The following is a 12,955-nucleotide window of genomic DNA, read 5'->3' as shown; positions in this document are numbered from 1 at the left end:
ATGAAGATCCTAACGAACACCTTCGTACGTTTAAAAGAATTTGTACACTATTCAAAATCCGAGAAGTGGAAGATGAGCAGATCTATCTCATGTTGTTTCCCTGGACTTTAAAGGGAGAAGCCAAAGATTGGTTAGAATCGTTACCTGAAGGGGCGATTGACAAATGGGATGTCTTAGTTGAAAAATTTCTTCAAAGATTCTTTCCGGCATCTAAAGCCGTGAGACTTCAAGGAGAAATTGTTACGTTCACACAAAAGCCAAATGAAACATTATATGAGGCGTGGACAAGATTCGGAAGGATGTTGAGAGGATGTCCTCAACACGGTTTAGACACTTATCAAATAGTACAAATATTCTACCAAGGTGTCAACGTTGCTACAAGAAAAGACATCGACATAACAGCTGGTGGTTCCATTATGAAGAAAACCGCAACTGAAGCTTACAAAATTATTGATAACACAGCCTCCCACTCTCATGAGTGGCATCAAGAAAAAGATATCTTTCGATCATCTAAAGCGGCTAGAGCCGATTCTAGCCATGACTTTGATTCCGTTTCCGCAAAAATAGATGCTTTCGAAAGACGAATGGAAAAGATGAATAAAGATATTCACGCAATACGAATCAGTTGTGAGCTATGCGGTGGACCACACTTATTGAAAGATTGTCACATTAAACCAACATTGGAACAACGAGAGAATGTTTTCTATATGAACCAAAGGCCTGGAAATAATTATCAAAATAATTATCAACCGCCAAAGCTAAACTTCAATCGAAATCAAAACATTCTTTACAATCCAAAAGGACCCGAAAATAACTGGTATAACCAACAAGGTCCGAATAACCAACCAACTCAAAACAACACTTTCAATCAACAAAGACCTGGCTTATATAAACCACAACAACAAACCGAAGAGAAAAAGTCAAATATGGAAGACGTGGTATTCAAGCTAGTTGAATCTCAAACACAATTTATTGAAACTCAAACCCAAACGAACGAGAGATTTGATCAGTCATTAAGAACTCAACAAGCTTCCATTTTGAATCTAGAAAAACACGTAGGTACTCTTGCTAGCATGATGAGTGAGAGGGAACAAGGAAAGCTACCGAGTAATACTGAAGTAAATCCTCGGAAAGAGAATGTTAATATGGTGTCAACAAATTCTAAAAAACCAGCACCAGAAGATGGGAAGATTTTAGATGTGAGTAACAATGAAGAAGTTACACCACCACCACCACCCGAGTATGTAAAGCCAGTGGTGACACCATACAAACCACCCATCCCGTTTCCAAGAAAAGGAGTTGAGTATGAGCAAGTAATAGGTAATAAAGTTGGTGATACCATTGGAAAGAAGAAGAAGAAGAAGTATAAGAAAGTGCAAGAAACAAAAACCGTAGAAGTAAACTCGGTGAAGACAGTTCCACCAAAACCTCCACCTAGGGTAGGTGATCCGGGTGAATTTATTGTTCCTTGTCTACTTAGTGATTGTGTCATGTATGATGCACTAGCAGATTTAGGTGCAAGTGTAAGTGTTATGCCTCTTTCCTTATATAAGAGATTAGGTGTAGGTAAGTTAAGTCCAACGGATATGAGTGTTCGACTCTTTGATCAAACCATTAAGCACCCAGTTGGAATTGCTGACAACCTACCCATTCAAGTAGGCAATTTAACCTTTCTAGTCGAATTCATTGTCATTGACATAGAAGAGGACCCAAACATTCCTCTAATTTTAGGTCGACCATTCTTTGCGTCCACCGGGGCGTTATTTGATGTAGGAAATGGAAGAATGACACTTAAAAGTGGTGACAAATCGATCACCTTTATGATTCGAAAATCTAAACCTCCACCAACCAAAACCGTTGAACCAATAAAAACGATTGGTAATAACCATGTTGTTTTACCAACTCCAACGGCAGTGCTTAGCAATAATGAAACGCCTAAGTGTGGGAAAAATGAAGTAACACCTAATGATAACCCAATAACAAAGGACCCCGTTGTTGATACGAAATTAGATGACCCCGTTATTAACAGTTCAATGAAGAAACTTTTTAAACGGGCTATTGATGCTAGAAGTAAGGGGAACTTTAAGTTATGTAACCGGTTAGTATCCAATCTGTCGCCTAAAGAAAGGGCGAAACTAGTTGAATTTTGGGATATTACAGAAGAAGCCGGGCACTGGCTTAAAGAAAAAGTCACAGATAGGCAAGTTGATTATGGACCAAAAGAAATTGACGATGAAGTTAATCACAATTTCGACACCACAGCTACCTAAGTGTGGGGAGATTCAAGTGTTCTAAAAAGAAAATGATGTCTAGAGTTAGTTGTTCTGTTCTCGTGTAGTTTCGAGAATGGAATCCGATTGGTCTTTTCCGCTAGCAGACACTAAAGAACTAGTTTTCTCCCTCCATTCTGATTTTTTTTTGTTTTATAGGTTTTATATGAAATTAATATGCTTTTCAAATTTAAGTTTTTGTGTGATTTTAAAAAAAAATTTACTTTATTTCATTAAGTTTAAAAAAATTGATTTCTAAAATTCGTCGTGAGTTGAAGACTAGGTCGTTGAGCCGAAATTGCTTTACCCGAGGGCGGGACGACAAATTTTGTTATCATTATTTTTAATTTTATTGATTTAAAGTATGCCAAAAAAAATATTAAATATTATAAATTTTTGAAAGTAGGGTAATATACCAAACTTCAAAAATATGTATATGTATGTTTGTATTTTATTATGTACAAAACAGGGTAAAACAATGTACTTTCAAAGACTGTCATTAAGTTCAGCAAAAACTACTAATTTTGACAACAAGACGCAAAATAATAAATGTGATATAATAGATGAAGGAATGAACGATGAGGCGAGCCATCTATCATTCGACGAGCTTTGTAATTACAAACTGGGTATTTTTAATCACTTTCCTGCACTAATCACCCTCATGAATTTATAATTATAGTCTGATTTCATGCAAATGAGGGCATTGCATGATCTCAAGTGTGGGGAAGGGTTATAAATTCTCTCGGGTTTATACTTGGCTTATTTTCTAAATATTATGAAAATTTTAAAATTTTTTAACTAAATGAATTCAAAATCATGTTTATACATATTTATGAACGATAAAACTAGGTGTTAATGCCGAAATTATCGTTACCTTGGAAAGGACATAAATTGAGAAACACCCTAAAACGATTGAATTCATTTAAAATGGAATAAAGGAGAATAAAAAAAGCAAAGAAAGAAACTAAGTGTGGGGAGAATGTACCAAGTTATTCAATTAAAAACTATCTATCACATGTTTCTGTAAAGTTATTGCAGGTACTTTTGTTTTGGACGATTTTAATCAGTTTTACCCGATTTACTGTAAGAAAGATGGATCTACACGATGAATCAATTCCATCATTAAAAGGAAGTAAAGTCTTTCGAAAAAGAAACGCGCTTCTTGATTTAGGTCATGAAGTTGTCGTCTAGACCAGCTGTAGGTTGACGAAAAATCTAGAAAAGTCATCTCTAAAATCAGCAGGAAATCCACGGACCTCAGCATCAAACAGGGTCGCCAAGTGGTCAGATTTATCCTAACCATGAGAAGGATTTATCTCGTACAATGGGGAGGCACCGTGCAAATTAGCTTGATAAGACTAATGAATCAGATCCCCAAAAAAGGATAATCTCCTTAAAGATTAAAAATCAGCTTTTAAGACTGATAATACTCAATCCTAGAGATTGACCTTAAAGATTGAGAATTCAAACTCATGGAATTCGATGATATCTAAACTCGAGCATGAACTAGAAAATATTTTGATCAAAAATACAAACCGATTTGTTTTCTGAAAAACCATTTTCAATGCGTTCATTACCATTGAACGTAAAATCCTAAGAAATTCACCTGGAATTCATTAGGTCACCTGAACCAAATCGGGTGTCAACCGTAAGAACGGTGGTTGCATAGCATGGTCGGAGACAGGACCTTGTGCCAGACCGAAAAATTATAGGATGATCTTTACTATTGCTCCTACCAAGGATAGTACTAGCATCCGACACGTTTTTAGACCATAATCAAATGCATGTCACGGGACATTGCCTTAACAGTTTCTTGTTCATCGCTTTCCTTTACAACCGGACGGTAGTTTACCGAAAGGTAATATACGGAACAAGTAAATTGAATGTGTGCTTTCCGATACCGGGATAGCAGTGGATTACACGAACCTAAAAGTTTTAGCCAAAATATTGATCCACAAATATATTTTGCAACACCGATGATGGATCAAATCAGAAAACTTATCTAGGGTAAAAGCTAGAATGAATTTTCAAAAGATCAAATGTTTTCATAAAGATCCAATTTCCTTAATGGATCTAAATTTTTATAGTCATGTGGGACTGTAAACCATATCGTTACTACCATTGTTTATACCGCCATATCAAAATCACTGATGTACAAAGTGTGAAGAATAAAGAAGTGATTCTAGTATTTCAAGACTATATTGCTTGAGGACAAGCAACGCTCAAGTGTGGGGATATTGATAAGGCTAAAAAGGAACATATATTTCATAGCATTATCCCCCAAGAAAGACAAGATTTTAGTTGCAATTGTTCCATTTTCAAGTGATATTCGTTTATATTAAATAAGTGCGAAGACAAAAGGCAGATTCGACAAATTGAAGACAAAAAGGTCCAAAAAGCTCAAAAGTACAAGATACAATTAAAAAGGTTCAAATTATTGATGAAGAACGTCTAAAAATGACAAGAGTACAAGTTACAAAACGCAAAGTACACGATATAAAATAGTACGCAAGGACGTTCGAAAATCCGGAACCGGGACATGAGTCAACTCTCAACGCTCGACGCAACGGTGTAAAAATTACGAGTCAACTATGCACAAGAATAAAATATAATATTTAAATAATTCATAATAAGAATAATATTAAATAATAAAAAGTTGTTAATTTAGCATAGTTCAGGGGTCGTAAATGAAAATTTCAATTCTAATTTCGCCTATAAAAGGCTATGTATTACGTTCAATTAAGGCATCCCTTTTTCTATCCTAAAAATCTATTATCAATATCAATATCTAAAAATCTCTATCATAATGTTAATGTAATAAGATATAACAATAATCTTAATTTTAATTTTAAATTATGATAATAATAAGATTTATGATAGAGATCGTTTGAGTGTGTAAGTCGAAATTCTGTCCGTGTAACGCTACGCTATTTTTAATCATTGTAAGTTATGTTCAACCTTTTTATATTAATGTCTCGTAGCTAAGTTATTATTATGCTTATTTAAAACGAAGTAATCATGATGTTGGGCTAATTACTAAAATTGGGTAATTGGGCTTTGTACCATAATTAAGGTTTGGGCAAAAGACCGACACTTGTGGAAATTGGACTATTGACTATTAATAGATGGGGGGTATTGTCTAATTGAGCGACAACTCATGGGAGCCTGTCAAACCTATCTTCAAATTAATTATCCTAATAATTAATAATGATTATGGTTGTCCTATTTAGTGACGTTCATATGGAATCTATTATAATCATTTAATTAATTATTCGGGTTGGGTAATTGATTATTCAAACTGATCAAGTGGGTAAATTAATATTCATATCTAATCAAAACAGGGGTAGATTACATACAGTGATAACTGGTGTAATTGTTGACAGAAGTGATAACTGCGTCACAGTTTAAATCCTTAATTAGTTGGAATATTTGACTTCGGGTATAAGGGTAATTTGACGAGGACACTCGCACTTTATATTTATGACCGATGGACTATTATGGATAAAAACCAGATAGGTATCAAATAAACCATGACAAAGGACAATTAACCCGAGTAACAATTAATTAAAATCAAAACGTCAAACATCATGATTACGGAAGTTTAAATAAGCATAATCCTTTTATTTCATATTCTATCGCAATTTTATTTATTGTTATTTTATTTATCGTCATTTATTTATTTTACGCACTTTAATTATTGTCATTTATCTTTACGCTTAAAAATATAAAATCGACAAACCGGTCATTAAACGGTAAAAACCCCCCTTTTATAATAATATTACTACTTATATATATATATATATATATATATATATATATATATATATATATATATATATTTATATAAATATAGTTTTATAAAAATATAGTACGTAATCACTAGCTCCCTGTGGAACGAACCGAACTTACTAAAAACTACACTACTCTACGATTAGGTACACTGCCTATAGTGTTGTAGCAAGGTTTAGGTATATCCCATCCGTAAATTAATAAAACTTGTGTCATATTTTGTAGTATTTCCTAGTAAAAATAATACTATTTCGTACCCTCACGCTACATCATCAGGTTTCATATTGAACTCTAATTTAAGAATCTAAACATAAAAAGTATAGGTTTATAGTCGGAAATTTAAGTTACATGTCAATTACTAAAGAGGTAGTCATTTCCGTCGAAAGGACGACATCTTGATGACCATTTTGAAAAACATACTTTCACTTTGAGTTTAACCAAGATTTTTGGATATAGTTTCATGTTCATACTCAAAATCATTTTCCCAGAAGAACAACTTTTAAATCAAAGTTTATCATAGTTTTTAATTATCCAAACCAAAACAGCCCTCGGTTTCACTACGACTGCGTATATCCTATTTTATGGTGTTCATCGTGTTTCTAGGTTTTAAATCATTAAGTTAGCATATAATATAGATATAGAACATGTGTTTAGTTGATTTTAAAAGTCAATTTAGAAGGATTAACTTTTGTTTGCGAACAAGTTTAGAATTAACTAAACTATGTTCTAGTGATTACAAGTTTAAACCTTCGAATAAGATAGCTTTATATGTATGAATCGAATGATGTTATGAACATCATTACTACCTCAAGTTTTCTGGATAAAACTACTAGAAATGAGAAAAATGGATCTAGCTTCAAAGGATCCTTGGATGGCTTGAAAGTTCTTGAAGCAGAATCATGACACGAAAACAGTTCAAGTAAGATTTTCACTCGAAATAAGATTGTTATAGTTGTAGAAATTGAATCAAAGTTTGAATATGAATATTACCTTAAATTAGAAAGATAACCTACTATAAATAAAAAAAGGTTCATTGATCTTAGATGATTACTTGGAATGGATTAGAAAGCTTGGAAGTAGACTTGTAAACTTGGAAGTATTCTTGATTTTTATGAAACTATACTTATGGAATTTATGAAGAACACTTAGAACTTGAAGATGAAACTTGAGAGAGATCAATTAGATGAAGAAAATTGAAGAATGAAAGTGTCTGTAGGTGTTTTTGGTCGTTGGTATATGGATTAGATATAAAGGATATGTAATTTTGTTTTCATGTAAATAAGTCATGAATGATTACTAATATTTTTGTAATTTTATGAGATATTTCATGCTAGTTGCCAAATGATGGTTCCCACATGTATTAGGTGACTCACATGGGCTGCTAAGAGCTGATCATTAGAGTGTATATACTAATAGTACATACATCTGAAGGCTGTGTATTGTACGAGTACGAATACGGGTGCATACGAGTAGAATTGTTGATGAAACTGAACGAGGATGTAATTGTAAGCATTTTTTTTAAGTAGAAGTACTTTGATATGTGTCTTGAAATCTTTCAAAAGTGTAAGAATACATATCAAAACACAACATGTATATACATTCTAATGGAGTCCTTAAGTCTTCGTTAGTCGTTACATGTAAGTGTTGTTTTGAAACCTTTAAGTTAACGATCTCAGTTAATGTTGTTAACCCAATGTTTATTATATAAAATGAGATGTTAAATTATTATGTTATCATGATATTATGATGTATGAATATATCTTAATATGATATATACATTAAAATATCGTTACAACGATAATCGTTACATATAAGTCTCGTTTCGTAATTCTTGAGTTAGTAGTCTTGTTTTTACATATGTAGTTCATTGTTAACACACTTAATGATATATTCAAATATCATTTTATCATGTTAAATATAGTGTGTCAATATCTTAATATGATACATATGTATTTAGTAGACGTTATCATAACGATAATCATTATATATATCATTTCGAGTTTCTTAACTTAGTAATCTCATTTTTTATGTATATCACACATTGTTAATATAGTTAGTGAGATACTTACTCATCATAATCTCATGTCAACCATATATATATCTATATATACCACAACATGTAGTTTTTACAAATTTGTAACGTTCGTGAATCGCCGGTCAACTTGGGTGATCAATTGACTACATGAAACTTATTTCATTTAATCAAGTCTTAACAAGTTTGATTGCTTAACACGTTAGAAACATTTAGTCATGTAAATATCAATCTCAATTAATATATATAAACATGGAAAAGTTCGGGTCACTACAGTACCTACCCGTTAAATAAATTTCGTCCCGAAATTTTAAGCTGTTGAAGGTGTTGACGAATCTTCTGGAAATAGATGCGGGTATTTCTTCTTCATCTGATCTTCACGCTCCCGGGTGAACTCGGGTCCTCTACGAGCATTCCATCGAACCTTAATAATCGGTATCTTGTTTTGCTTAAGTCTCTTTACCTCACGATCCATTATTTCGACGGGTTCTTCAATGAATTGAAGTTTTTCATTGATTTGGATTTCGTCCAACGGAATAGTGAGATCTTCTTTAGCAAAACATTTCTTCAAATTCGGGACGTGGAAAGTGTTATGTACAGCCACGAGTTGTTGAGGTAGCTCCAGTTGGTAAGCTACTGGTCCGACACGATCTATAATCTTGAATGGTCCAATGTACCTTGGATTTAGTTTCCCCCATTTACCAAATCGAACAACGCCTTTCCAAGGTGAAACCTTAAGCATGATCATTTCTCCAATTTCAAACTCTATATCTTTTCATTTACTGTCCACGTAGCTCTTTTGTCGACTCTGGGCGGTTTTCAATCGTTGTTGAATTTGGATGATTTTCTCGGTAGTTTCTTGTATTATCTCCGGACCCGTAATCTGTCTATCCCCCACTTCATTCCAAAAAATCGGAGACCTGCACTTTCTACTATAAAGTGCCTCAAACGGCGCCATCTCAATACTAGAATGATAACTGTTGTTGTAGGAAAACTCTGCTAACGATAGGTGTCGATCCCAACTGTTTCCGAAATCAATAACACATGCTCGTAGCATGTCTTCAAGCATTTGTATCATTCTTTCGCTCTGATCATCAGTTTGTGGATGATAGGCAGTACTCATGTCTAGACGAGTCCCCAATGCTTGTTGTAACATCTGCCAGAACATTGAAACAAATCTACCATCCCTATCAGAGATAATAGAGACGGGTATTCAATGTCTGGAGACAACCTCCTTCAAATACAATCGCACCAACTTCTCCATTTTATCATCTTCTCTCATTGGCAGGAAGTGTGCTAACTTGGTGAGACGATCAACTATTACCCAAATAGTATCATAACCACGTGCAGTCCTTGGCAATTTAGTAATGAAATACATGGTAACCACGTGTTGTAGTAGACCTGATGGTTTCTGATGTTCAGCTTTGACCTTAGAACACGTCAAACATTCTCCTACATATTTAGCAATATCGGCTTTCATACCCGGCCACCAAAAGTGTTTCTTGAGATCTTTATACATCTTCCCCGCTCCGGGATGTATTGAATATCTGGTTTTATGTGCTTTCTTAAGTACCATTTCTCTCACATCTCCAAACCTTGGTACCCAAATTCTATCAGCCCTATATCGGGTTCCGTCTTCCCGAATATTAAGATGTTTCTATGATCCTTTGGGTATCTCATTCTTCAACTTTCCTTCTTTTACAACCCCCTGTTGCGCCTCCTTTATTTGAGTAGTAAGGTTAGTACGAATAATTATATTCATAACTTTTACCCGTATAGGTTCTCTGTCCTTTCTACTCAAAGCGTCAGCTACCACATTCGCCTTCCCCAGGTGGTATCGAATCTCAAAATCATAATCATTCAACAGTTCAATCCACCTGCGTTGTCTCATATTCAGTTGCTTCTGATTAAATATATGTTGGAGACTTTTGTGGTCGGTATATATAATACTTTTGACCCCATATAAATAATGCCTCCAAGTCTTTAATGCAAAAACAACACCACCCAATTCCAAATCATGAGTCGTATAATTTTGCTCGTGAATCTTCAATTGTCTAGATGCATAAGCAATCACCTTTGTTCATTGCATTAATACACAACTGAGACCTTGCTTTGATGCGTCACAATAAATCACAAAATCATCATTCCCTTCAGGCAATGACAATATAGGTGCCGTAGTTAGCTTTTTCTTCAATAACTGAAACGCCTTCTCTTGTTCATCCTTCCATTCAAATTTCTTCCCTTTATGCGTTAATGCAGTCAAGGGTTTTGCTATTTTGGAGAAATCTTGGATGAATCTTCTGTAGTAACCAGCCAATCCTAAAAATTAACGTATACACTTCGGAGTTTTTGGGGTTTCCCACTTTTCAACGGTTTCGATCTTTGCCGGGTCCACCTGGATACCTTCTTTGTTCACTATGTGACCGAGGAATTGAACTTCTTCCAACCAAAATGCACACTTTGAAAACTTAGCGTACAGTTTTTCTTTCCTCAATACTTCTAGCACTTTTCTCAAATGTTCTTCGTGCTCTTGATCATTCTTTGAGTAAATAAGTATGTCCTCGACGAAAACAATGACAAACTTGTCAAGATATGGCCCACACACTCGGTTCATAAGGTCCATGAACACAGCTGGTGCGTTAGTCAATCCAAACGGCATAACCATAAACTTGTAATGAACATAACGCGTCCTAAAAGCAGTTTTTGGAATATCATCCTCCTTTACTCGCATTTGATGATATCCAGAACGTAAATCGATTTTCAAATAAACCGACGAGCCTTGTAGTTGATCAAATAAGTCGTCAATTCTCAGCAGTGGATAATGGTTTTTGATGGTAAGTTTATTCAACTCTCTGTAGTCAATACACAACCTAAATGTACCATCCTTCTTCTTGACAAACAAAACAGGAGCTCCCCATGGTGATGTGCTTGGTCGAATGAAACCACGTTCTAATAGTTCTTGCAGTTGGCTTTGCAGTTCTTTCATCTCGCTGGGTGCGAGTCTGTAAGGAGCAAGAGCTATTGGTGCAGCTCCTGGTACAAGATCTATTTGAAATTCAACAGATCGATGTGGAGGTAGTCCCGGTAATTCTTTCGAAAATACATCGGGAAATTCTTTTGCGACGGGAACATCATTGATGCTCTTTTCTTCAGTTTGTACTTTCTCGACGTATGCTAGAACAGCATAGCAACCTTTTCTTATTAGTTTTTGTGCCTTCAAATTACTAATAAGATGTAGCTTCGTGTTGCCCTTTTCTCCGTACACCATTAAGGGTTCTCCTTCTTCTCGTACAATGCGAATTGCATTTTTGTAACATACGATCTCTGCTTTCATCTCCTTCAGCCAGTTCATGCCAACTATTACATCAAAACTCCCTAACTCTACTGGTATCAAATCAATCTTAAATATTTCGCTACCCAGTTTAATTTCTCGATTCTGGCATATATAATCTGCTGAAATTAATTTACCGTTTGTTAATTTGAGTAAAAATTTACTATCCAACGGCGTCAATGGACAACTTAATTTAGCACAAAAATCTCTACTCATATAGCTTCTATCCGCACCCGAATCAAATAAAACGTAAGCAGATTTATTGTCATTAAGAAACGTACCCGTAACAAGTTTCGGGTCTTCCTGTGCCTATGCCGCATTAATATTGAAAACTCTTATGCGGCCTTGTCCATTCGTGTTCTCCTGGTTCGGGCAATTTCTAATAATGTGGCCCGGTTTTCCACATTTATAACAAACTACATTGGCATAACTTGCTCCGACACTACTTGCTCCGCCATTACTCGTTCTGACACCATTTGTTCCTTTCGCCGCGCTATGACCATTTCTTTTACACTTGTTGAAAAATTTAGTGCAGAAACCTGAGTGATACTTTTCACACCTTTGGCATAGTTGCTTCTGATTGTTGTTGTTGTTGCGGTTGTTATTGTTGTTGGGATGATTGTTGTGGTTGTTGTTGTTGTTGTTTTGCCGTTTGTTGTAGTTGCGATTGATGTTGCAATTGTTGGGATAGTTGTTGTTGTATTGGTGACTCTTATCACCATTTTCCTCCCACTTTCTTTTGAATAGCTTCACGTTGGCCTCTTCGGCCGCCTGTTCTTTAATTCTTCCCTCAATCTGGTTTACTAGTTTGTGAGCCATTCTACGTGACTTTTGTATGGAGGCAGGCTCGTGTGAACTTATATCTTCTTGGATTATCTCCGGTAACCCTTTCACAAACTCGTCGATCTTCTCTTCCTCATCTTCGAACGCTCTCGGACACAATAGGCACAATTCTGTGAATTGTATTTCGTACGAAGTAATATCGAATCCCTGTGTTCGTAACCCTCTAAGTTCTGACTTGAGCTTATTGACCTCGGTTCTGGGACGATACTTCTCATTCATCAAGTGCTTGAATGCTGACCACGGTAGCGCGTAAGTAGCATCTTGTCCCACTTGCTCTAGATAGGTATTCCACCATGTTAACGCAATACATGTGAAGGTATGCGTAGCATACTTCACTTTGTCTCCTTCAGTACACTTACTTATGGCAAACACCAATTCTACTTTCTCGGTCCACCGTTTCAATCCGATTGGTCCTTCGGTCCCATCAAATTCTGAAGGTTTGCAGGCAGTGAATTCCTTGTAGGAGCATCTTACACGGTTTCTTGCGCCGTTAGCTGTATTGCTAGATTCAGAGTTATTGTTAGTATGTAGCGCTGAAAGGACCCGTTCATATACATTATAAACGATTCACAATAGTTGATTACATCGCGAGGTATTTGACCTCTATATGATACATTTTACAAACATTGCATTCGTTTTTAAAAGAAAAACTTTCTTTACAACGAAAGTTGACGGCATGCACACCATTTC

At 35.3% G+C, this 12,955-nt stretch overlaps 1 non-coding gene across 1 annotated transcript; it reads right to left on the bottom strand.

The window, feature by feature from the left end:
• Window positions 1–221: 221 nt before the first annotated feature.
• Window positions 222–328, bottom strand: LOC139895294 (small nucleolar RNA R71). The gene has a single exon (XR_011775752.1). It is a non-coding gene; the product is annotated as a small nucleolar RNA R71 (small nucleolar RNA).
• Window positions 329–12,955: the final 12,627 nt, after the last annotated feature.

Source organism: Rutidosis leptorrhynchoides, chromosome 2 (genome assembly GCF_046630445.1).
Source record: "Rutidosis leptorrhynchoides isolate AG116_Rl617_1_P2 chromosome 2, CSIRO_AGI_Rlap_v1, whole genome shotgun sequence".
In the NCBI taxonomy this organism is placed as follows: Eukaryota; Viridiplantae; Streptophyta; class Magnoliopsida; order Asterales; family Asteraceae; genus Rutidosis; species Rutidosis leptorrhynchoides.
The sequence above is the reverse complement of the archived record's forward strand: the minus strand, read 5'-3'. Positions and strand labels throughout refer to the sequence as shown.